Raw genomic sequence first — 6,125 nt, 5'->3', positions numbered from 1 at the left:
GTATAGTTTGAACGGCATTGACTTTTCGTAGCTGTGTCGGAGTTATTGATCACGTTTCAGAAGAATAAAGCATAATACTTGATACTCTTGCGTTGTAAATTCAAGCTCTGGTTTGGCGACTAATATATGGTTTGAGGAAAACTGTCCTCTGGAGTCGTCCAAAAACAGAGTTTGTCTTGGGTGATCTGGCGGAGATTTCGACGTCAAGTGTACCGTTTGAGGATATAATTGATCCTAGATATGTGAACTGCCTTATCAAGTCGACAGCTTGGCTGCTAATCTCAATAGTTAATGGTTTAGTCGAAGCGGTCTTGTCTATGGATAATTTCTTTGTTTTCTTCCAGTTGACTTGTAGTTGTATTCACTTCCCAGTCTCACTCGCCTTTTTTTTTATATTTTTGTTGCTATGGGCCGTCAACCCATCTGTTACTAGTGGGTATCAACCATAATCCCCCTCAGCATTCCGTTATAATTTGAATTTTATACGTGTAGCTATTTCTGAGATCAATTATTAGTAATATCATAAAGCCTAGGGCTTTATGATATAACTTGGTCTGATCTAATCTATTCTAGGTCTGATCTGATCTGTTTTTTGTTTGATGTGAAATTACAAACAGGGAAAAGTCTATGACTTTTTATTAATTGGAATAGTAAGAGACAACCTAGCTACAACCTACGATTATGACGTCATTGATTAATCTTTAACATGAAATTAATTAAGAAAAATTTTTCCACAAAAATAAGTTTTTCAAAAAAAAGTAAAGAACACCATTAAAAAAAAAATGAGCAAAACTAAAATCAAATAATCTACCAAGCGTGAAACTACCACAAATCAGCATTGATAAATAAATGAAACCAAAAACAAACACAAATTAAAATAATTTACCGAGTCAAACTCAAAACGAGCAGAAATTAACATAAGTTGGGTGCAAAACCCCTATGCCTTCCCAAAGCCAGAACAAAATTTGCACTTTACTGAAAAATACAAATGAAAGTGCATTGTCAGTTTAATATACATATACTGATATTTAGTAATCAAAATGTTAATATTATTTGATTTATTAAAGTTATAAAAAAAAAAACATTTATATTTTTTTAGTAAAGTGCAAATATTATTCTGGCCTTGGGAAGGCATAGGGGTTTTGCACCCGACTTATGTTAATTTCTGCTCGTTCTGGGTTTAACTCGGTTATTTATTGTAATTTCTGTTTGTTTTGGGTTTCCTTTATTTATCGATGCTTATTTGTGGTAGTTTCGCGCTTGGTAGATTATTTAATTTTAATTTTGCTCATTTTTTGTTTGATGGAGTTCTTTACTTTTGGTCGCAAAACTCATTTTTTGGAAAAGTTTTTTTAATTAATTTCTGTTCGTTTTATATTGACATAGTCTTTTCAGGGAAAAAGGAAATAATACTTTAAATCTTTTCGTTTTTTAAGACTTTATAGTCTGACCTGTTATTTGTATGCCGGAGAAAAATTTTGAGCAATTTTTAACAGCAAACACCCTTTTAAAAATCTGGACACAAATAGCACTGTTTAATTTAGTTTCATAACTCCTCTAAATGACCAGTAATGGAAAACTTGATACCATTCGCAAAAAAATCTGTTTACTTTCTTTGATAGCTTGGATACACTTACGCTATTTGGATTTGGTTAAATTTTAAGAGCAGAAGTAGCCCAGAACGTTTGAACATAATACCCTCAGTCGTTCTTGGGATACTGCTGAGATGCCTTACTGGGAATTAGCATTATCACAGTGCATTTTGATTTAATCTTAAGTCAAAATTTAGTTTTTAAACATATAAAAATTAGATTTGAGGAAGACTAAAATCTATTCTATAAATCATATACAACAACCTTCTATATAAACCTTATATGCCCCCAGGGCATAACTTACAACTGAGGGCTCTGAGGGGTTTATCATCCTCAAAGACCTAATTTCCAGAACATTCGACTACGCTGAGCAAAATGGATATCTTAAATTTTTTATTGGATGTCTTTGGGAAAATGGTGGGCGTGAGAGGGGCGTTAGTCGCTATCCAATCACTTTCAACTATTAAAAAAGGCACTAACCTTTTGAATTTCTAATTGAATGAGTCTTTTTGAATTTTCTACAAAGCTTTCAATAAAAACTTTATATGCCCCCCGGGCATAACTTACAACCCTTACCCTGAGGGCTCTGGGGGAAGAGTTGTCATGCTTAAAGACCTAATTTCCGAAACTTTTAACTACGTTGAATAAAATGGCTATCCAAAATGGCTATTTTTGATTGAATGTGTTTTGGGAAAAGGTGGGTAAGAGAGGAGGGTTAGTTGCCCTCAAATCCCTTTTGACTTTGAAAAAGGGTACTAGTCCTTTGAATTTCAAATCGAATGAGCCCCTTTTTGAAGTTTCTACGACAAAGATTTCTATAAAAACCTTATATGCCCCCAGGGCATAACTTATAATCCTTGCCCTGAGGGTTGTGGGGGAGTGTCCTCTTTAAAAATATGTTTTCTATCTGGAAATAAACTAGGGTCGTCCTTTAGACAAATTTTATACTAATGGAAAATATAGTCTGAATACAACACATTCAATACGATGTATAATGTCATTGCAACACTATCATGTATCTTTTTTCCCTTTAAATGTATTTGAATGTGACGGCTTTCACATGAAAATATTATTGTTTTTGTCTTTTTTTTTAAAAATTAGGGCTCTAAAGTATAGTCAACTGAAGGGTGCATGTTCTGCTCATGACCCACCAAAATATTGCCATGTCTCACCGGTGGGGCCTACGCCTCACGTTGGGAATCACAGGTCTAAAGCCTACTATGTCATTTATGTTTTATTGAAAACTATATGCCTCTTTAACAGTCCTTGAAAAGAACTGACGAATACGAAGTTAAATTGTATATTTGATATATGATGATATTAAGGGTCGGTCGAAAACAGGATCAGCCGCTTTGTGGCATGTTTGCAACAGATTTGATGCGGCATGGCCGCATAGAAACAAAAATGAATTCTTGTCGAAAACGGGCATGTTTAAGAGCAGACGTCACAAGACTTGTTTAGTTTCTTAAACTAATACAAAGTCGATGATATGCCAATTCTAAACCAAAAATGACTCTATCAAAATGTGGGCTGTATAGGTATCATGTCAAAAAACTGGTTTTTGTCACAAAACTTGAATGTCTCTTGTTTTGGCTTTTGCCAAAGATAAAAAGACATATCCATCGTATATATGGGTCTGCTAATTACGAGTTATGGAGTTTTTACTTTGAATAGAAGATGTCATATGAGACGCAGATCACTTATTCTCTGAACCCTAGTCTCTTAACCCAAAAAATATATCAAACAGTTCGTGATAACGAACTTTAAGTAAGGAGCGACCCGGCTCAATGGTAACCGAAACTCTAAAAAACGGATTTTTGATACCAATAGATACATCAAAAGAATCAAATTTTAATTCTGATCAAGTTTCATCAAGTTTAGTTTTACCCATCAAAAGTTAAGCGCCTGAGAAAATTTGGCAGATTTTTGAAAAAGGGAGAAAGACCCCCTAAAAGCTATAGAAGCTTAATAAAAATCACAACATCATATTCAGCGTATCAGAAACCCTACTGTAGAGGTTTCAAGCACCTATCTACAAAAATGTGGAATTTTGCATTTTTTACTAAAAGAAAGATTACAGATGCGTGTTTATTTTTATTATATTTAATTGATTTTCCCAGGGGTGATCGTATCGACCCATTGGTCCTATAATATCGTGGGAGGGCTCATTGGAACGAAAATTAAAAGTTCTAGTAACCTCTTAAGTGACAAAAAATGGAGGGCAACTAGGCCCCCTCCCACGCTAATTTTTTCCAAAAATCACCTGATCAAAATTTTGAGAAAGCCCTTCTGTTCAGCATGGTCGAAAATATGATAACTATGTCTTTTAGGATGACTTAATCCCCCGGAGTCCCCGGGGAGAGGGCTGAAAGTTATGAAATTCACTAATTGTTAACATATAGTATTGGTTATTGGGAAGTATACAGACGTTTTCAGGGGGGATTTTTTCTGGTAGGTGGGGGGGGGGGTCGGGGGTTATATGGGAGGATCTTTCCATGAAGTAAGTTTTCATTGGGGAAGGGACATTGCTATGTGGAGGGTGCTGCATTTCCAAGCATTATTAAAGAAAAAGATCAGAAATTAAATTAAAAAAAAAACAAGTTTTTCAACCGAAAGTAAGGAGCACCATCAATACTTAAAACAGACAGAAAATATTACTTATTTGATTTGGTTTAACCCTTAGTCAATGCCTTGCTCTTTAAGGCAAAGAGTTTTAGTACTTTCATAAGAGCTATTTATTCTAATTAACAGCCTTTGAGATTAAGGAGTCATTTTTAAAGAATTTGAACAATATTTGAACTTTAGCTTAAAGAGAAAGGTAATGACTAGGGGGCAAACACCTTAATATACGTTTAAAAACCAATGAATACAGAAGTTCGTTACGTAAGTTAATTCGTAAGTTACGTATATTTATTACTAATCAAAACGTTCGTAAATAAAATTAAACAAGTTTTGAAAAAGCCATTTAATATAAAAAAAGTAAAATTAATATGCACATTTTTTTTTAATTATTCATGTACGGTGAGCCAAAATCAAAACCTGCATTAATTCAAAAACATTCAAAAATTAAATAAAAAAAAACAAGTTTTTTTAACTGAAAGTAAGGAAAGATGTTAAAACTAGTAGAAAGGGGGGTGCAAGTCCGACGATTACCACGTGGTTTATGGTTTTCTCAGTGAGAATGAAAAAACAGGAATTTTCTCACTTAAAAAAACAGGAATTTTCTCACTTGAAAAAACAGGAATTTTCTCACTTTTATGGATGTTTTCATGGATGGATATGTGTGTTGGTCAATGTATTTGATATTTTTCATGGATGTCAACAGTAATTCATGTCTGTTTAATGGTTTTTGTCAGTGAGAATGAAAAAACCGAAACTTTCTCACATGTATGGATGTCAACAGCAATTTATGTCTGTTTTATGGTTTTTGTCAGTGAGAATGGAAAAACAGGAACTTTCTCACTTTTATGGTTGTCAACAGCAATTTATGTCTGTTTTATGGTTTTTCTCAGTGAGAATGAAAAAATAGGAATTTTCTCACATTAATGGATGTCAACAGCAATTTATGTCTGTTTTATGGTTTTTGTCAGTGAGAATGAAAAAACAGGAACTTTCTCACATTTATGGATGTCAACAGCAATTTATGTCTGTTTTATCGTTTTTGTCAGTGAGAATGAAAAAACAGGAACTTTCTCACATTTATGGATGTCAACAGCAATTTATGTCTGTTTTATGGTTTTTGTCAGTGAGAATGTACATGCTCGACGCGAATGTTATGAGTTTCCATTGCTGTTGTTTGTCCAGGTGTAATGACATTGGGGTGATTTACATAATCGGTGGGGGAATTATTGGTTCACGAAAGGGGAATTAAGAAACAAACATTGCTTCATTGTTGTTTGGCTAACCTAACCTGGAAAATTGATTTACATAATCGGTGGGGGAGAATGTATAGATTTACGAAAGGAGAATTAAGGAACAAACATGGCTTCTTTGATCTTTAGGATAACCTAACCTGAGGACATGATTCACATAATCGCTAGGGGAATTTATTGATTCACGAAGGGGGAATTAAGAAACATTATGGTTTCTTTGATCTTTAGGCTAACCTAACCTGAGAAATTGATTTACATAATCGGCGGGGAATTATTGATTCACGAAAGGGGAATTAAGAAACATTATGGCTTTTTTAATCTTAGGTCTGAGGGATAAACGTTCTTTAGGTCAGAGAGAAAAATTAATATTCTATTTTTAAATAGGGCTTCATTGATCTTTAGTGTCAGGAATTAGAAATGACATCACTTGTTATCTTGGAATTATGTGGGAGTCTAAAGAGATAGAAATTCTATTTTTAAATACGGCTTCACTGAGCTTTAAGTCGGAGAGATAAATTGATATTCTAACGAAACCTTAATAGTGTAGCTAGGAACATTTATGAGATAAAGAGATTAACGTAGGAAAGGATTTCCTAGAAATTTGAAATGTGAAAGCACAGAGATGCCAAAAACAAAAGGAACACGCCGAGATTACTTTTAG

The sequence above is a fragment of the Artemia sp. Qi Xiang Cuo genome, chromosome 2 (genome assembly GCF_049724085.1).
Source record: "Artemia sp. Qi Xiang Cuo chromosome 2, ASM4972408v1, whole genome shotgun sequence".
NCBI classification, from domain to species: domain Eukaryota; kingdom Metazoa; phylum Arthropoda; class Branchiopoda; order Anostraca; family Artemiidae; genus Artemia; species Artemia sp. Qi Xiang Cuo.
Note: the sequence above shows the minus strand (reverse complement) of the source record.